The sequence below is a fragment of the Arachis hypogaea genome, chromosome 13, assembly GCF_003086295.3.
Source record: "Arachis hypogaea cultivar Tifrunner chromosome 13, arahy.Tifrunner.gnm2.J5K5, whole genome shotgun sequence".
Taxonomy (NCBI): Eukaryota; Viridiplantae; Streptophyta; class Magnoliopsida; order Fabales; family Fabaceae; genus Arachis; species Arachis hypogaea.
In genome coordinates this window covers 78548955-78571012 of record NC_092048.1, presented here as the reverse complement: position 1 = coordinate 78571012, position 22058 = coordinate 78548955, and the positions used below count along the sequence as shown (strand labels likewise).

General features: G+C 36.4%; 1 non-coding gene across 1 annotated transcript; it reads right to left on the bottom strand.

Moving 5' to 3' along the window:
* Positions 1 to 21463: 21463 nt before the first annotated feature.
* Positions 21464 to 21570, bottom strand: LOC112739824 (small nucleolar RNA R71). The gene has a single exon (XR_003170761.1). It is a non-coding gene; the product is annotated as a small nucleolar RNA R71 (small nucleolar RNA).
* Positions 21571 to 22058: the final 488 nt, after the last annotated feature.

Below are 22058 nucleotides of genomic sequence, written 5' to 3'. Positions count from 1 at the left end.
GATTCTTCTTCTTCAATAATTCTGGCTTCCTCTACTTGTTCCAGTATAAAGTCATGCTCCGTACTGTTCACTGGAGTTTCTAGTATCTCCTTCATACTACGTTCTTCATTAGATTGTCCACATGAAGCCATGGGGGTTCCTTGAGTGTCCGAACATCGGGAAGCTAGTTGACTCATTATTACTTGCCCCAATTGATGAATGGTTGCCTGACATCGATCCACTATTTCCTTGAGACGATCCTTTGCCTCTTGATGCACTCGGCTTTCATAAATAGGATCATAGTGCTCTTGGATTGATGGATATGGAGATGGTGAATATTGAAGTGGTGGTTCTTGTGAGTAATTGGGTTTGAATTGGGGTGGTTCTATATATGGTTCATATGGCTCATAAGGTGGTTGGTATGGTGGTTGAGGGTTAGGGTTATATGGAGGTGAATGGCGGAAAGGGACTTGTGAGTTTGGTGGTCTAAAGTTATGTTGAGGAGAGGATTCATAGGCATATGGTGGTGGTTGTTGATAATCAAAAGAGTGCTCACCATAGCCATTGCCTTGATATGCATCACAGAATGGTTGTTGATAGTCCATTGGAGGTGGTTGTTGCCATGAGGGTTGATTAAATCCTTGTGGCTCCTCCCATCTTTGATTGTTCCAACCTTGATGCCTGTTCTCATTGTAATTTCTTCTTCCTGCAACATTATTGTAACCAGACTCATAGCCAAAGGGGTGAGAGTTCATAGTAGCAAATAAAAAAATAAAAAATTTTTAAATTAAAAGGTTATTTAAATTTTGAAAATTAAATTTTGAAATTTTGAATTTTAAATTTTTTGAATTTTGAATTTTTGAAATTTGAAATTTGAAAATTTTTAAATTTGAATTTTGAAATTTGATTTTTGAAATAAGATAAGATAAAATAAACATTTTAAAATAAAAACCAATAACCTCTTAACTTAAGAAAAAGCAAAAATAAAAACAAATAAACAAGCAAAAATAAAATATTTACAATAACCAATAATAAGGCACACGTTTGCAATTCTCCGGCAACGGCGCCATTTTGACGTTGGGATTTTTGCCAGTAAAGAATTTCATAAAAACAGTCGTGTTATAGATATAGTCTCTAAACCGACAGAAATCCCTTCGTACAAATGTTTTGGTTGTCACAAGTAACAAACCCCTTTTTAAAATTGATAACCGAGTATTTAAACCTCGGGTCATCTTCTAAAGGAATTGCAGGGAGGTGTTCTTATTATTGATTATGAAAAAGTGTGTTTTTGGGGAATGTTGAGTTTGGGCAATGGGCACAGATATATTTAAATGACAAGTAAAATAAATAAATAACTGTAAACTAAACTCTTGGCAAAGTAAGAGAAATTGGAAGTCCAGACCAAGTTATCCTTATCAATGATAATGAAAATTGAATCTTAATTCCACTTAGTCAACCTTTACTAAAGTAAAGGAAAGTCAAGGGATTAATTAGTTTGATCTTCGAATGCTATTTATTTCCTAAGAAAAGATTGGGATTATTGAAGTTCAATTCAATTGGCAAGATAACAATTAACAATTATGCTGTTGAATTGGATAACTCCTGAGTTACTGATTTCTTAACCAAAACCAAAAGGGAAAAAGTAAATCTACTGGAATAAAAATGTCTTCAGATGGGAAGCAGTAATCATCTAAATAAAAGAAAGCAATCATGAATTGAAATACCTCAAATAACATTAATTAAAAAAATTATATGTAACATGGAAGAGTTCATAAATTAAATAAAAATAAAGAACCTGGGATTGAGAGTCACTCCTAAAACTAAGAGAAGTCCTAAATCCTAATCCTAAGAGAGGGGAGAGAACCTCTCTCTCTAAAAACTACATCTAAAACATGAAAAGTGAATTGTGAGAGCTTGTTTATGAATGGATGTATTCCCCCACTTTATAGCCTCTAATCTGTGTTTTCTGGGCCGCAAACTGGGTCAGAAACAGCCCAGAAATCGCTGGAGAAGAATTCAAACACGCTGATTTCCGTCACTGCGATGCGGCCGCATGGATCACACAGTCGCCTCATCTAGCGTCAGGGCAACTATGGCATATTAAATATCAAATCGAAGCCCCGGACGTTAGCTTTCCAACGCAACTGGAACCGTGTCGTTTGGACCTCTGTAGCTAAAGTTATAGCCGTTTGAGTGTGAAGAGGTCAGGATGGACAGCTTAGCAATTTCTCCAACTTCTTGTATTCCTTCCACTTTTGCATGCTTTCTTTACATCATCCTCTGAGCCATTCCTGCCCTATAATCTTTGAAATTACTTAACACACATATCAAGGCATCTAATGGTGATAAGAGAGGATTAATATTAGCAAAGATAAGTCCAAAGAAACATGTTTTCAATTAAAGCACATAATTAGGAAGGCAAATGTAAAACCATGCAAATAGTATGAATAAGTGGGTAAAGAGTAGATAAAAACCACTCAATTGAGTACAAGATAAACCATAAAATAGTGGTTTATCAGCCATAGAGTGAGAATTCAAGAGCATATGATAGCCTAGAAACCAACAAGAACATGAACCTCAGTTGCCATGCATGAAACTCTATGAACCAAGGATTTGAATTCTCTGAATAAGGACTTGTATCTCTTGTATTTTCATTTCATTCTTCTTATGTTCTATCACTTGCTTGAGGACAAGCAAGATTTAAGTTTAGTATTGTGATGCCAGGGCATCTTGGCTAGTTTTACAAGCCATTTTTAGTTTATTTTAGGGTAGTTTCTTGCATTTTTCTAGGAAATAAGCAAGTATTTGGTTGAATATGAATTCATACCTTGATTCAGGCAAACATTGTAAATTCTAGACAATCTCATGTGAATAATGCAAGGATTGAATGATAAAATGGATGATGCATCATCTCATGATTTAGAGCAAGACTTTGATGCAATTTTTTTGGTTGATGATAGGTGTGGAGAAGCAGAGGAAGGGTGAGAAAGAAGCAGAGAAGACAATATTGGTGGCCAAAGTTGGCTCACCAACATTTCCACCAACGTTCCAAGGCTTGATATGCAACGTTGGTGGCCAAAGTTGGCACACCAACGTTAGTGGCAACATTATGAAAAAGAGGTGCTAACATTGGTGGGAACGTTGGTGAACCAACGTTACCTCCAACGTCTTCGATAAAAACTCACTTTGGAGATTGGAAAATTTTGATATGAGGCATACACGTCAATGAGGCGTACGCGTGAAAGTGGAAAAATAGCAAGTCTTGCGTATGCATGGGCGAATGGAAAAAATACAGCTTTGATGCGTACGTGTGGGCGACGCATACGGGTGACCATGAAAGCGTTGGTGTGCAAACGTTGCCACAAATGTTGCCACCAACGTTTTTGATAGATTTTGAAAAAGTTGCAGGGAAAACTGGTCATCGACGCGCACGCGTGGGCTATGCGCACGCGTGAAGTGGCAAAAAAACAGCTTTGACGCGTACACGTAGGCCATGCGCACGCGTGACTAGGCCAACTTTGGTAATAACGTTGGTGCACAAACGTTGCCTCAAACGTTCTTGACTAGTTTAAAAAGAATGTTGGCCAATGTTAGTAGCCACAAACGTTAGTGACTAATGTCCATGTTGAGCTCATTTCCAGTGGCACCCATGCAAGCTTGTGAACGTTGGTTAGCTCAAGCCCACGTCAACTTCACTCAAAACCACTCTTAGCTTGCTTCAACAAAGGCCAAAGCCCACATCCAAGACTTGAAGATTGATTTTGGGAAAGTGTATAAATAGGATAGAATTTTAAGTTAGACAGAAACGGGAAAAGGGGGATCCAGGATTGAAAACTCTCTGTATTTTTACTTTTCTACAATATAGTTTTACTTCAGAATACAATTTATATTTCAATTCTCCGTTTCCAGAGCTATGAATAGCTAAACCCCATTTCATTGGGTTAGGGAGCTCTGTGGTAATTCAATGGATCATTAATGGTTCTTATTCTTCTTCTTCTTTCCTTTCTCTTTGATTTACTTGAAAGCTTTCGATCTTCATCCAATTGAGTAATTGTCTCAGAAGAGAAGTTGCTCATACCTGGATTTCCTTTGAACCTTGGAAGAGGAATGAGGAAATAATGCTAGAAATGCTTTCTCAAGTTGGACCGGATTGGGGGTTGGATGGATATAGTGACATATAATCCTACCAATACTTTGATTTGGAAAAACATGTGATATAATAAGTGATCATACTTCATCTCTTTCCATGAGCAATTAGATCAAGAAATTGGAAAATTGTTCAAGCTTAGAGAGATTAAATTTCCAAGGAATTGGGATTCAATCACCTAAGATTGCCAAGAGATCAATGAGTTGCATGGATTGAGGAAGAGATGAGAATGAACTTCATCCGGAGAATACATTATCTCCTGAGCCCAATGAACTTCCCATTTTTGATCTCCCCATTCACTATATTCTGCTGTTTTACATTTATGATCATCATCCCCATTCCCATTTAAGTTTTTGTAATTTACTTTCTGTTATTTATATTCTGGCATTTACTTTCAATTATTTACATTCCTTGCTATTTACGTTTCCTGTAACGACCCAATTTCTGGTACGTCATGATCATACTAGAAACTGAGCGCTACCAACTTGTCTTCCTAATTATTATCTATTATTTATCATATGAGCCTGATTCGTTGTTAAAAACGTAGTTAATTTGCGAGGTACTTTTTTTTTATGTTTGGAAACATTTGGATTAATAGACAGAATCATTTATAATCAATTCACAAGTAATAACAGATAAAACAGTTATAAACAACCACACAAAAATATGTCACAAGTAGTTGATATCATTTCGTGATCCAGCCTTTATTAGAGTAAAGATCTTTAGTTAGGACACCCCTAGATATAGCTAAATAATATCTATATACATATATATACATACAACATCCCAGGCCCTGACCTGTTCAAGAAGTCCCTAAGCTGGCACCCAGGCTAGCCTAGACTCTATACTCACCTAGTCCCTCTAAACTACTAAAGCGAGGGAAAGTACTTTCTAGGTCTTCAAAACTCAAGTCAGGTGGATTAAAATAATATTAAAATATCTCTGGTGTACAACTACTAAAACTAGGTGTACTGGAACACTCGTAAAAACATCTCTAAAAATTATTTTCTGAGCTACTAGCATAAATGACACTAGTAACATATTTATTATGAGAATATAACATGTATAATGAGGCCTTAGCATTGCTAAATTCATCAGAGAGTGCTGGTGCTAAGCTGCACCAGTAAACCGTAAACCCGGTTAAACCGATTTTCTGTTTTTAACAAAAACAGACCAGGTAACCTTATAATATCATTCAAGCATTTTCTAATACTAATATAATACTAATATTATACTATTATCTCTCTTCTATCATGAATCGAGTCCGATTCATCAAACTGAGACTATTTACGAAAATCATAATCAAAACTGCCAACCGATACGGTTCAAAAACTAGGTTCTTCGTGATTGCATTATCGAGCTTGCCTCAAAGGAGGTTCTAGCTTAAGGATGACATAATGATAATGAGGATTGAGATTCTTGATGATACAGAAGAGGTATTCCCTTTACTGATCTCTCGAAGAAATCCGTGTATTCAGAAACGATCTCGCGTACTCGAAAATCAGGGTTGTTACATTCTACCCTCCTAAAAGAAAATTTTGCCCTCAAAATTTCAGCCACGTGCAGAATCCATCTTCAAGCGGTCTATTTCCTTCAAGCCATGCTAACGAAGAAATAGGTCCGTTCCTTACAACTTCCAAATCTCAGACAGCCATAGCCATGAAGATCATAACAACTATGAAGATAACTATGGCTCACATAGATTGATCGTTCGGAGCTCGATTAAACCATGCCTATTCATAGTCATTAAGGTCTTATCCGCACCAAACAATCAACATTAAGGTGATTAGTCTTAATATCTCAAGTTAAGTACGAACATTCCCAAAATGAGCACTCATAGACATTCATGCCAAATGTATCTTGAAGATACCCTAACAGCATGAGACACACAAGCAGAGTATGCAATGAAGCATAGTCAGTCCATTCCCCAGGCTCTACCGGGAACGAACTGCTCTGATACCAAATTGTAACGACCCAATTTCTGGTACGTCATGATCATACTAGAAACTGAGCGCTACCAACTTGGCTTCCTAATTATTATCTATTATTTATCATATGAGCCTGATTCGTTGTTAAAAACGTAGTTAATTTGCGAGGTACTTTTTTTTTATGTTTGGAAACATTTGGATTAATAGACAGAATCATTTATAATCAATTCACAAGTAATAACAGATAAAACAGTTATAAACAACCACACAAAAATATGTCACAAGTAGTTGATATCATTCCGTGATCCAGCCTTTATTAGAGTAAAGATCTTTAGTTAGGACACCCCTAGATATAGCTAAATAATATCTATATACATATATATACATACAACATCCCAGGCCCTGACCTGTTCAAGAAGTCCATAAGCTGGCACCCAGGCTAGCCTAGACTCTATACTCACCTAGTCCCTCTAAACTACTAAAGCGAGGGAAAGTACGTTCTAGGTCTTCAAAACTCAAGTCAGGTGGATTAAAATAATATTAAAATATCTCTGGTGTACAACTACTAAAACTAGGTGTACTGGAACACTCGTAAAAACATCTCTAAAAATTATTTTCTGAGCTACTAGCATAAATGACACTAGTAACATATTTATTATGAGAATATAACATGTATAATGAGGCCTTAGCATTGCTAAATTCATCAGAGAGTGCTGGTGCTAAGCTGCACCAGTAAACCGTAAACCCGGTTAAACCGATTTTCTGTTTTTAACAAAAATAGACCAGGTAACCTTATAATATCATTCAAGCATTTTCTAATACTAATATAATACTAATATTATACTATTATCTCTCTTCTATCATGAATCGAGTCTGGTTCATCAAATTGAGACTATTTACGAAAATCATAATCAAAACTGCCAACCGATACGGTTCAAAAACTAGGTTCTTCGCGATTGCATTATCGAGCTTGCCTCAAAGGAGGTTCTAGCTTAAGGATGACATAATGATAATGAGGATTGAGATGCTTGATGATACAGAAGAGGTATTCCCTTTACTGATCTTTCGGAGAAATCCGTGTATTCAGAAACGATCTCGCGTACTCGAAAATCAGGGTTGTTACATTTCCCGCCATCTTAATTTTTTTTTGCAATTCTCAATTCAATTCTGTTTAGTTCAACTAGAACATTCCTCCAATTAATGTTGCTCAACCAATCAATCCCTGTGGGATTCGACCTCACTCTACTATGAGTTTTTACTTGATGACAATTCGGTATACTTGCCGAAGGAAATTTGTAGAGATACATATTTTTGTGCATTACTATGAAGGTATATTTTGGGGATTTTGGGTTTAGTAGAAAAGAAAGTAAAAAATAAGAAAGTAAAGGAAACTCAAATGGTTAAAAGGTCTTGGCAAGGGTTGATGGTTAAGGATCTTGTTACTAACCACAACATGATAATTACAAGGATCACTCCCACTTTGTCATCTGCAAAATTAGTGAAAAGTCAAGTGAGCTTAATTGATCCTAATCCATAAGTCCTAGCCACTCACTAATTAATTTATTGAGAGACTAGAGTCAATGGACACAAATTATCAATCACTTGGACATTAGTAACTCAAGGTTACCCAAGTTTCCAACCCAAGCCAAGAACACAAAAATCTACTCTAAAATCCAACCAAGCATTTTATCAAACACTTGGTAGGCATAAAAGGAAAGTATAGTAAATTACCAAGAAATATAAAATCTAACAACTACCAATATCAAGAAAATAACAATAACAACTCAATTAAACAATAAGAAACATGGGAACGTAAATTGCATTAAATGAACATAAAGGTAACAAATAAAAGGAAATAACAAGTAGAACTAAAGGAACAAAGATGCAACAACAATAAATTGTAAGAAAAAGTAAATGAAAACAAGAATTAAACCTAAATCTAAGGAAAATCTAACCTAATTCTACCCTAATTCTAGAGAGAAGAGAGAGCTTCTCTTTCTAGAATATGACCTAAAGCATGTTTCTATCTACTCCTCATTGCTCTCCCCTTGATCCATCTTGAATTCAACCTCTAATAGCTTCAGAAATGAGTTGGATTTGGGCCTGGATGGCTCAGAAATCGCCCCCCAGCGTATTACCTTTAAGTTGGTCACGTGTCGCTTGTCACGCTTACGCGTCGCCTGGCAGATGTCCTTATCACGCGTACGCGTGACCCACACGTACGCGTTCCCATGAATTCAGTGAATCCTCATTTCTTCATGAATTATTCACTTTGTATGCTTTTCTCTTCACTTCTTCCATCCAATCCTTGCCTTATAAGCCTGAAATCACTCAACAAGCATATCAAGGCATCGAATGGAATTAAAGTGAATTAAATTTAGCTATTTTAAGGCCTAAAAAGCATGTTTTCAATCATTAAGCATAAATTAGGGAGAATTACAAAACCATGCTATTTAAGTGGATAAATGAGAGAAAAGTTGACAAAATCCACCAAATACAATACAAAATAAACCATGAAATTATGGTTTATCACTGTTTAACAGCGATGGCAGTAGGGGTGGCAAAAAACAACCCACCGCCACCTTGGTTTTCCTTCTTTACAAGCTCTTCGGCGGTGATGACAAGTCATCTTATGCTAGTTTTACTAGCATTTTTACTTACTTTTATTAGGTTTTATGCACTTTCTTGCACAATAAGTAAGTGGTTGGAGTGAAATTTCATGATATTTTTGATTCAATCAAATATCATTTATTTTATGCAAAATCATGAGATTTATGCAAGAATTAAGTGATTATTATGAATGATGCAAATTCTTATGATTTTGGTGATACTTTGATTGCTGTTTTGGTTGAATACAGGTGAGGAAATGAAAAGAAAGAGGGTCAGTACAGAGCAACGTTGCGTTCAAACAAAGATCGCCACGCTCAGTAAGCGACGCGAACGCGCATGGGACGCCTACGCGTCAGGGGCAATTTTCGAAGATCCACGAGTACGCGTGCGTGACGCGTACGCGTGGAAGTGGTTGCCGCTTGTTTTCAAAAGAGAGCGCTACATTTACTAAGCCAGTGTTTTCGGGCATGTTCGAATTTGGAGGCAAAGTTTTGCAAACGACGCGCACGCGTGCTTGACATGCACGCGTCGATTGAGCACCTAGGACAAAGCACGCTCACGTGTGGCCAGCGCTAAAGGCTGAATTGGATATTTTGCTACCCACGCGCACGCGCAGAGGACGCGCACACGTGGGAAGCGCTCACTAAACCAACGTAGCGCTCACTAAGTTAACACTACTGAGAGCGCGTACGCGTGATCATGGCGCGCGAGCATGTTGGGGGCTGAAGACTGATAGTGACGCGTACGCGTACATGACGCGCAGCGACGGATCCAGAAAATTTTGGTAGTGGGGGCAAAATTTATATAACATGATAATAATTTTTATAATTAAAATAATATGTGTATATAAAAAATTAAATATTAAATTATTTGTTAACCACTATATATCTATGTATAAATACATGTATTATTTAACTTATTTTCAAGGTGTATTTTATATTTTAATATATATTTTATACAGATAATTATTTTTTATGTACATATAGCATGATTATTGTTATGATTATATTTTGTTATTGTAAAATATGATTAGGCTTCAAAATATCTAATATACAAATTAAAACACTAAAATAGTAATTTAAATAATAATAATAATATATAATTTAAAATTCTATTCTTTTAGGTTTTATATTTTTTAAAAATTAAGTAATTTTTCTCTTAACACTACCATCAAAATTTCTCTCGTTACATATATATTACTAAACAATTATTTAAAAATTTACTTCCCAATACAATTAGAAGCCGACTCTTATTGATATTCATAATTAACAAAGTTCTTTCAATTAATATAGTTGCTATGCAAAAATTAAAGCTAATTTGAAAAGAAGATAAATAATATTCTTTTGAGTTAATTTTTAAAAAAGAATACTAATTTCGTTTAAATCTTAGAATTGATCATCCTAACGAATATCTAATATAAAATTTTTAAATTGACGTTTAAGTACCAAAAGTTGAGTAAAAAATTATTGTGGGGTCAAATTTAATAATCTAATAGGGGCAAATAAATATTATTATCATATACTACTCAAAAAAATTTTAAATTGTAGTGGGGGGGCTTGCCCCCACACTAATCTACTTAGATCCGTCCCTGAGCAGAAAGCGCAAAAGGACGCGCACGCGTCAGAGACGCGCACGCGTGGATGAATGAACGCTGCGCTCACTTTGAGAATGCAACGTTCCCCTGGAAGCTGTAACATATTGCAATTCTGATCCACTTCATACAAGACCAAAAAGCCCACTCCAAGGACGGAAAGTCAGAATTTGAAAGTGTATAAATAGATAGGAATTTGTTTTCTAATGACAGGGCATCATAGGCTAGTTTTTAATAGGTTTTATGCACTTTCTTGAGTTATAATTAAGTACATTGGGTAGAAATTCATGTGTGCCTAGATTCATCCAATTAGGATTAATTTGATGCAATTTCATGAGAATTCTACTATAATTACTTGTATGCTAAGAATGATGAGAATTCTCATGAATTTAGCAAGGCTTTGATGCATGTGTTGGTTGATGATTGGTGAAAGAAAGCATGAGGGAAGGTTGAAGAAGGAGCCTGGAGAAGATGAAGAAGAAGCAACGTTGGTGGCCAAGTTGGACCACCAACGTTGGCTCAAACGTTGGAAGAGAGGCAGAGCGATTCTCTTCAAAAGTTGCTGATGGTCACGTTGGAGGGAGCGTTGGACCTCCAACGTTACCCCCAACGTGGTGATGAAAAAATTCAATTCTGGAGCTAAATGTTTTTTTAGTGACGCGTACGTGTGAAAAAGAAAAATTTCAGTATCCACGCGCAAGCTGAGTCATGCGCACGCGTGAAATGGCAAAATTGACCATCCACGCATACGCGTTGGTCACGCGTATGCATCACAAAGCGAACATTGGAGGTCCAACGTTGCCTCAAACGCTGCCTCCAACGTCCGTGATGCCAATCCCAGAATTTGGAGTTGAGAATTTTGAATCGACGCGTACGCGTCAGTGACGCGTGCACGTGGATAAGAAAAAGGGCAACTTATGCGTAAGCATGATGTACGCGCACGCGTGAAGAAGCAAAATTTCAGCCTTCACACGTGAGCATGGTGCACGCGTACGCGTGAAGAAATAAAATCACAGATTTCACGCTTAAGCGTGAAGCACGCATACGCGTGGGTGAGCAGAACGTTGGCCCTCCAACGTTGAGTCAAACGCTAATGACAACAGCACTATCTGGTTTTTTTGGTTTTTAAAGAAGGTCGTTTGAGTCAACATTGGCCATCAAACGTTGACTCCAACGTGAAGCAACAGAACCCACAATTCAAACAGATCTCTTCTCAACAGCAACAAAAACCAATTGGTGCCATTTTCAACCCAATTCCATCAAGGCCAAAAGCCCAATTCAGAAATTGAAGATCATTGGAAGAAAGTGTATAAATAGCTTAGAATTTAAGTTAGAGAGAATTCTTTTTTTTTCATTTTTCATTTTTCTTACTTACATCTGCACTTTTCAATTTTATGTTTGAATTTCCAGAATGTATCTTGTAATTCCAATTTCCATTTTGAGAGCTATGAACAACTAAACCCCTTTCATTGGGTTAGGGAGCTCTGTGTAATTCAATGGATCAATATTAGTTTTCATTCATCTTCTTCTATCTTTTCTCTTGATTTTACTAGAAAGCTTTCGTTCTTCATCTAATTGGATAGTTGTCTTGGGAAAAAAGCTATTCATAATTGGATCTCCTCGGAACCTTGGGAGAGGAATAAGGAGATCATGCTAGAAATGCTTTCTCACATTGGATTAGATTGGGGTTTGGATGAATATAGTGACATGTAATCCTACCAACACTTTGATCTATGAATTTGTGTGGTATAATCAGTGACCAAACTTCATCTCTTCCCATGAGCACTTAAATCAAGGAATTGGACAATTGTTCATGCTTAGAGAGATTGGTGAGCCAAAGAATTGGGATCCAATTACTTAAGATTGCCAAGGAGATCAATGAATGCATTGATTGTGGAAGAGATGAAAATGAATTTGATTCGGAGAATTATACATCTCCTGAACCCAATGAATTCCCCATCTCTGATCTACCCATTCTTTTACATTCTGTCTCTTTAATTTCCTGCTAATTCCCCATTCCCATTTTATTTCTTGAAATTTAAGCTTCTGATCTTTATATTCTACAATTTAATTTCTGTATCTTTAATTTCTTGCAATTTAAGTTTCCCACCAATTTACATTCTGCAATTCTTAACCAAATCTGATTTCGCTCAACTAGCACAATTCTCCAATTAACATTAATCAATCTACCAATCCCTGTGGGATTCGACCTCACTCTACAGTGAGTTTTTACTTGACGACAAACCGGTGCCCTTGTCGGTAGGAAAATTGTTGAGAGGCAAATTTCCGAGTGAATCAAGCTTATGGCGCCGTTGCCGGGGATTGGTTTTGTATTGACAATTATTAAATTAGAGGATAACTAGATTGAGTATTTTTATTTTCTTTTGATTAATTAAGTTTTAATTTCAGCTGTTAATTTTAATTTGTCTGCAATTTTAGTTGTTTTTCTTTAATTCTACCTTACTTCTTTACTTTCCAGCAAGCTAACCCACTAACCATTTGATAAATTGCTCTAACCAAGCTAACTATACTCTATTTTAGTAGACTCTGCATTTACTGTTTCTTGTACTTGTTCAATATATGACAGGTAGAAGAGAGGCCTCAACCTCATTTGATAGTGAACCGAAAAGAACCTTCCTGAGATTAAGGAGGGAAGCAAGAGGAAAGAGGGCTGTTGGTGAAGAAGAAGAGGAGGAAGATTTGGATATAACCATGGAGGATGATATGGAAAACCATCATGAAGGAGAGGTGAACAACCATGCTAGAAGAGGTGGAGAGTAACGACCCAATTTCTGGTACGTCATGATCCTACTAGAAACTAAGCGCTACCAACTTGTCTTCCTAATTATTATCTATTATTTATTATATGAGCCAGAGTCATTGTTACAAGCGTAATTAGTTTGCGAGGTACTTTTTTTTTTAAATGTTTGGATTAATAAATAGAATCATTCATAAGCAATTCACAAGTAATAATAGATAAAACGGTTATAAACAACCACACATAAATACATCTCAAGCCGTTGATAACATTCTGTGATCCAGCTTTATTAGAGTATAGCCTTTTAGTTAGAACACCCCTAGATATAGCTAAATAATATATATATATATATATATATATATATATATATATAACATCCCAGGCCCTGACCTGTTCAAGAAGTCCCTAAGCTGGCACCCAGGCAAGCCTAGACTCTATACTCACCTAGTCCCTCTAAACTACTAAAGCGAGGGAAAGTATGTTCTAAGTCTTCAAAACTCAAGTCAGGTGGAACGTCATCAAAAGGTGAATCATCATCTTCTACTCCTCTGCACGATCAGACATTGCCATATGACATCACTCCAGTACCTCATCAAGTAGCCACATAACAAGAGTCTCGTACATAGAATTTAGGTTAAAGTTCGCGTACAAATGGGATGCAGATGTTGGCTGGTCTCACCGCATATACATATGAACAGAGAACGGGATTCACCCTAGACTCAGAAGACTACCTAGAGCGAAATCCTCTTTGTGAACGGTCATCAGCGAACTACAGAAGTGTACCCAAGCTTCCATCTGAAGGGGAAGGGAGAGAGAAGGGGTAAGAACTTGGGAGTTCTTAGTAGGGTCGGGGTTATTAGTTAAGTTCATTAATTCCGTGTTGTTTAGTAGACAAATAACAGAATACAAGAAGCAGTAAATAGAAGATACATATAAATAGAGGAAATAGAGAAAATAGAAAACAAAACACAAACAAAAAAATACAAGAAAATAGAACACAGTCACAGAGAATAGAATACAAACAAGGAAAGCATACATTCATACAACAATCATAACAGAGGAAAATGCACAGCCAAGTATGATGCATGTCTAGCCCTAGCGCAGGTAATGAGCTTATCTGTCGGTTACATACCCGCTCCCAACGTTACCCAGCAACCTCTGTCTGGATAAGGCTTTCCTGTTGGCAATATCCACTGCAAGCAACCTTTGTCTTGCAGGGTATCCACTGCAAGCAACCTTTGTCTTGCAGGGCGGCACTTATTAGCCGATATACGCCCAACAGACTTACTCTAAGCAACCTCTGTCTTACAGGAGCAACAACACACTCACTGTAAGCAACCTCTGTCTTACAAGAGCAACAACACACTCACTGTAAGCAACCTCTGTCTTACAGGAGCACACTCCTCTCGATACCTCAGTAAGCAACCTCTGTCTTACAGCAAAGCATTATAGCAAGGTATCCCAGGAAAGAGTTCTCAGTGGTCGTACCACCATCTATCTGACTGCCTCTCTGCAGCAGATTCTTACATAATCATTCTCATTATCATCATTCATTAACATACTCATTATTCATCATCACTTTCACATTCTTATGCAGTACCTGTTTCTTTCTCTGTTTAATCATGCTATACAAACTCTACAGCTTTTACTTTTACAACATCTAAACTCAAACCATTTCTCTTTATCACATTACTCTTTTCTCTTTTTTTTTTTTACTTTTCTCTAATTACTCTTTTCTCTGTATCCCTTTATTCTTCTCGGGTTACTTTGTTCTCTGTGTTTCTTTACTCTGCTTTAATTTCTCTGTTTAACGCATGTATTTAAAGCTTATGTAAATTTCGGTATGAATAGTTAGTCTGTCCCAAGTATAGGTTCATTAAGTCTATATTGAAACAGTTTAACTTTTCATATAATAACTAACCCTAGTCGCAACTCAAGTACTAACTAAGTTGCCCTAGTCCGTTCACTAGTCTCTGTCTGTCTTTCTGTCATTAAAACTTTACAGACTTTTTCTTTGATTTTTATCTTTTCTTTAACTTTTTATCTTTCTTTTATCTTTGCCTCACTAATATGTTCTTACCACTCCCTAAGTGTTTTATGAAGGTAATTATGAGATTCTGCGCTTAAAGTTGTCTTTCTAAAGCTTTTACAGAAAACTGCCTTTTCCGCATTATTTTATTATTTTTATTAAAATATTATTTTTAATTAAATATTATTATTTAATATTTTATTATTATTTATTATTTCATCATTAAATTTTCAAAAATTACCCCACTTTAACTTTTAACCTTTAAAATTCACTTTTTACCACCCGTAACTTTTAATATTTCTACTTTAACCACCCTAACTTTCAGAAATTATAAAATAACCCCCCAAACACCAAATTAATTACTTCCTTGCCCTTTTATGAATCAAAAAGGTGTTCTTCATTGTTCTTCACCATACTCAAAGTGTTCTTCGTGTACTTCGTAAATTCTTCAGATTCTTTCTCTGTTTTTACCCGTTTTTCAGTCTTTTCAGCAACCGATTTTTACCATAATTCAAATTAAATTAGCAGCCACTAAAACCCCATCTTTTCTACATGATTTTAACACAAATTGATCCCCAATTTAGGGCCTAGGGTTTCGTTTTCCAGCTGCTCCAAGAACATGAACTCAAAGCTTGAATTTCATCAAATTTCATCAAAATTTCACCAAATTTTCACCAAGAATCAATCATATATGCTACCAATTTTTATTACAGACAAATCATACAACATTCACACAACTCAAACACAAATAATCAAGATTAATTTCGTGACACCCTACCTGGTTTTGCTGCTCCTAATTCAATTAAACTTTCAGGTGGTCCTTAAGCACTTTTTCCTCCTAAATCACATCAAGAAAACACATATTTAACCATGTTTCCTTGAAACCGAATCAAAAGAGAGATGGTGCAGCCAACTCACCTTGATTCCAGCCTTGATAAGTCATATGATCATGTAGAGAAAGAAGAGAGGATCATTTTGGTCGGATTGGAATTTTGATTTGAGTTTTAGTTCAGCAGAAATCAAGCTTTGAAGATTTGGAACTAAGAACTTTTCTCTCTTTTTCTCTCTACCTATTTTCGGCCACAAAGTGAAAATGAGCCAGCCTTGAGGGTTTTGGGGGTGTAGGGTGAGTTTTGATTGGTTGGCTTGAAGGTGGATTAAAATAATATTAAAATATCTCATGTGTATAACTACTAAAACTAGATGTATCGGAACACTTGCAAAAACATCTCTAAAAATTATTTTCTGAGCTACTAGCATAAATGACACTAGTAACATATTTATTATGAGAATAAAACATGAATAATGAGGCCTTAGCATTACTAAAGTCATCAGAGAGTGCTGGTGCTAAGCTGCACCAGTAAATTGTGAACCCGGTTAAACCAATTTCCTGTTTTTAACTAAAACAGACTAGGTAACCTTATAATATCATTCAAGCATCTTCTAATACTAATATAATACTAATATTATACTATTATCTCTCTTCTCTCATGAATCGAGTCCGGTTCGTCAAACAGAGACTACTTACGAAAATCAGAATTAAAACTCCTAACCGGTACGGTTCAAAAACTGGGTTTTTCGTGACTACGTTATCGAGCGTGCCTCAGAAAAGGTTCTAGCTTAAGGATGACATAATGACAATGAGGATCGAGATACTTGTTGATATAGAAGAGGTGTTCCCTTTACTGATCTTTCGGAGGAATCCATGCCTTTAGAAAAGATCTCGCGTACTCGAAAATCAGGGTTGTTACATTCTACCCTCCTAAAAGAAAATTTTGCCCTCAAAATTTCAGCCGCGTGCTAGAATCCTTCTTCAAGCGGTCTATTTCCTTCAAGCCATCCTAACGAAGAGATCGGTTCATTCCTTACAACATCCAAATCTCACACAGCCATATCCATGAAGATCATAACAGCTATGAAGATAGATGTGGCTCACATCGATTCATCGTTCGGAGCTCGATTAAACTATGGCTATTCACAGTCATTGAGGTCTTATCCGCACCAAACAATCAACATTAAGGTGATCAGTCTTAATATCTCAAGCTAGGCACGAACATTCCCAAAATGAGCACTCATAGACATTCATGCCAAATGTATCTTGAAGATACCCTAACAGCATGAGACACACAACAGAGTATGCAATGAAGCATAGTCAGTCCACTCCCCAGGCTCTACTGGGAACGAACTGCTCTGATACCAAATTGTAACGACCCAATTTCTGGTACGTCATGATCCTACTAGAAACTGAGCGCTACCAACTTGTCTTCCTAATTATTATCTATTATTTATTATATGAGCCTGAGTCATTGTTAAAACCGTAATTAGTTTGCGAGGTACTTTTTTTTTTAAATGTTTGGATTAATAAATAGAATCATTCATAAGCAATTCACAAATAATAATAGATAAAACGGTTATAAACAACCACACATAAATACATCTCAAGCAGTTGATAACATTCCGTGATCCAGCTTTATTAGAGTATAGCCTTTTAGTTAGAACACCCCTAGATATAGCTAAATAATATATATATATATATATATATATATATATATATATATATATATATATATATATATAACATCCCAGGCCCTGACCTGTTCAAGAAGTCCCTAAGCTGGCACCCAGGCAAGCCTAGACTCTATACTCACCTAGTCCCTCTAAACTACTAAAGCGAGGGAAAGTATGTTCTAAGTCTTCAAAACTCAAGTCAGGTGGAACGTCATCAAAAGGTGAATCATCATCTTCTACTCCTCTGCACGATCAGACATTGCCATATGACATCACTCCAGTACCTCATCAAGTAGCCACATAACAAGAGTCTCGTACATAGGATTTAGGTTAAAGTTCGCGTACAAACAGGATGCAGATGTTGGCTGGTCTCACCGCATATACATATGAACAGAGAACGGGATTCACCCTAGACTCAGAAGACTACCTAGAGCGAAATCCTCTTTGTGAACGGTCATCAGCGAACTACGGAAGTGTACCCAAGCTTCCATCTGAAGGGGGAAAGGAGAGAGAAGGGGTAAGAACTTGGGAGTTCTTAGTAGCGTCGGGGTTATTAGTTAAGTTCATTAATTTCGTGTTGTTTAGCAGACAAATAACAGAATACAAGAAGCAGTAAATAGAAAATACATATAAATAGAGGAAATAGAGAAGATAGAAAACAGAACACAAACAGAAAAATACAAGAAAATACAACACAGTCACAGAGAATAGAATACAAACAAGGAAAGCATACATTCATACAACAATCATAACAGAGGAAAATGCACAGCCAAGTATGATGCATGTCTAGCCCTAGCGCAGGTAATGAACTCATCTGTCGGTTACATACCCGCTCCCAACGTTACCTAGCAACCTCTGCCTGGATAAGGCTTTCCTGTTGGCAATATCCACTGCAAGCAACCTTTGTCTTGCAGGGTATCCACTGCAAGCAACCTTTGTCTTGCGGGGCGGCACTTATTAGCCGATATATGCCCAACAGACTCACTGTAAGTAACCTCTGTCTTACAGGAGCAACAACATACTCACTGTAAGCGACCTCTGTCTTACAGGAGCAACAACACACTTACTGTAAGCAACCTCTGTCTTACAGGAGCAACAACACACTCACTGTAAGCAACCTCTATCTTACAGGAGCACACTCATCTCGATACCTCTGTAAGCAACCTCTGTCTTACAGCAAAGCATTATAGCAAGGTATCCTAGGAAAGCGTTCTCAGTGGTCGTACCACCATCTATCTGACTGCCTCTCTGCAGCAGATTCTTACATAATCATTCTCATTATCATCATTCATTAACATTCTCATTGTTCATCATCACTTTCACATTCTTATGTAGTACCTCTTTCTTTCTCTATTTAATCATGCTATACAAACTCTACAGCTTTTACTTTTACAACATCTTAACTCAAACCATTTCTCTTTATCACATTACTCTTTTCTCTTTGTTTTTTTACTTTTCTCTAATTACACTTTTCTCTGTATCCCTTTATTCTTCTCTGGTTACTTTGTTCTCTGTGTTTCTTTACTCTGCTTTAATTTCTTTGTTTAACGCAAGTATTTAAAGCTTATGTAAATTTTCGTATGAATAGTTAGTCTGTCCCAAGTATAGGTTCATTAAGTCTATATTGAAACAGTTTAACTTTTCATATAATAACTAACCCTAGTTGCAACTCAAAGTACTAACTAAGTTGCCCTAGTTCGTTCAATAGTCTCTGTCTGTCTTTCTGTCATTAAAACTTTACAGACTTTTTATTTCATTTTTATCTTTTCTTTATCTTTTTATCTTTCTTTTATCTTTGCCTCACTAATATGTTCTTACCACTCTCTAAGTGTTTTATGAAGGTAATTATGATATTCTGCGCTTAAAGTTGTCTTTCTAAAGCTTTTACAGAAAACTGCCTTTTCCGTATTATTTTATTATTTTTATTAAAATATTATTTTTAATTAAATATTATTATTTAATATTTTATTATTATTTATTATTTTATCATTAAATTTTCTAAAATTACCCGACTTTAACTTTTAACCTTTAAAATTCACTTTTTACCACCCGTAACTTTTAATATTTCTACTTTAACCACCCCAACTTTCAGAAATTACAAAATAACCCCCCAAACACCAAATTAATTACTTCCTTGCCCTTTTATGAATCAAAAAGGTGTTCTTCATTTTTCTTCACCACACTCAAAGTGTTCTTCGTATTCTTCGTAAATTCTTCAGATTCTTTCTCTGTTTTTACCCATTTTTCAGTCTTTTCAACAACCGATTTTTACCATAATTCAAATTAAATTAGCAGCCACTAAAACCCCATCTTTTCTACTTGATTTTAACACAAATTGATCCCCAATTTAGGGCCTAGAGTTTCTTTTTCCAGCTGCTCCAAGAATATGATCTCAAAGCTTGAATTTCATCAAATTTTATCAAAATTTCACCAAATTTTCACCAAGAATCAATCATATATGCTACCAATTTTTATCACAGCTAAATCATACAACATTCACACAACTCAAACACAAATAATCAAGATTAATTTCGTGACACCCTACCTGTTTTTGCTGCTCCTAATTCAATTAAACTTTCAGGTGGTCCTTAAGTACTTTTTCCTCTTAAATCACATCAAGAAAACACATATTTAACCATGTTTCCTTGAAACTGAATCAAAAGAGAGATGGTGCAGCCAACTCACCTTGATTCCAGCCTTGATAAGTCATATGATCATGTAGAGAAAGAAGAGAGGATCATTTTTGTCGGATTGAAATTTTGATTTGAGTTTTAGTTCAGCAGAAATCAAGCTTTGAAGATTTGGAACTAAGAATTTTTCTCTCTTTTTCTCCCTACCTATTTTCGGCCACAAAGTGAAAATGAGCCAGCCTTGAGGGTTTTGGGGGTGTAGGGTGAGTTTTGATTGGTTGGCTTGAAGGTATATTAAAATAATATTAAAATATCTCAGGTGTATAACTACTAAAACTAGATGTATCGGAACACTTGCAAAAACATCTCTAAAAATTATTTTCTGAGCTACTAGCATAAATGACACTAGTAACATATTTATTATGAGAATAAAACATGAATAATGAGGCCTTAGCATTGCTAAAGTCATCAGAGAGTGCTAGTGCTAAGCTGCACCAGTAAATTGTGAACCCGGTTAAACCGATTTCCTGTTTTTAACTAAAACAGACCAAGTAACCTTATAATATCATTCAAGCATCTTCTAATACTAATATAATACTAATATTATACTATTATCTCTCTTCTCTCATGAATCGAGTCCAGTTCGTCAAACTGAGACTACTTACGAAAATCAGAATTAAAACTCCTAACCGATACGGTTCAAAAGCTGGGTTTTTCGTGACTACGTTATCAAGCGTGCCTCAGAAAAGGTTCTAGCTTAAGGATGACATAATGATAATGAGGATCGAGAAACTTGTTGATATAGAAGAGGTGTTCCCTTTATTGATCTTTCGGAGGAATCCATACCTTTAGAAAAGATCTTGCGTACTCTAAAATCAGGGTTGTTACATGGAGCTAACCCTGCTGGACAAGAGAGGAGAGTTTTAGGCTCATACATCAATCCAAACCCAGGAAATTATGGTAGCAGCATTCAAAGGCCAACTATCCATGCTAATAATTTCAAATTGAAGCCTCAGCTCATAACTCTTGTCCAGATCAACTGTTCTTTTGGGGGTAGTGCACAAGAGGATCCTAATGAGCATCTCACTAAATTCCAAAGGATATGTGACACAGTTAAATCTAATGGTGTTCATCGTGACGCCTATAGATTGCTACTGTTTCCATTTTCTTTGAGAGACAAAGCATCAAAATGGCTGGAGTCATTTCCCAAGGAAAGCTTGACTACCTGGGAAGATGTAATGAACAGATTCCTAACAAGGTTCTACCCTCCCCAAAGTGTAAACAGTCTAAGAACTAAAGTGCAGACATTCAGACAGCAGGATGGTGAAATTCTTTATGAAGCCTTGGAGAGATTCAAAGATTTGACAAAGAAATGCCCCCCTGATATGTTTAATGAGTGGGTGACAATTCACATCTTCTATGAGGACTGAATTGTGAATCCAGGAAAGCTGTGGACCACTCATCTGGAGGCTCCCTAAATAAGAAGAAAACCATTGAAGAAGCCATTGCTGTTATAGAGACAGTGGCTGACAATGAGTATTTTTATGCCTCAGAAAGAAGCAACAACAGGGGAGTCTTGGAATTAAACCAAATGGATGCACTCCTAGCCAAGAACAAGATGATCACCAAGCAACTGGCTGAATTGACCAAGAAAATAGAGAAGAATCAGGCTACAGCTATCCACACTCAACCATCACCTTAAGGAGAGTTGGAAATAGAAGAAGGAGTTAACTGGGAGGAAGCTAATTACCTTGGAAATTCATCTAGGCAAACTAATGATCGATACTCTAAAACCTATAATCCTGGTTGGAAGAACCACCCAAACTCTGGGTGGGAGAACCAACAAAACCAAGGCCAAGACCACAGACCACACAATCC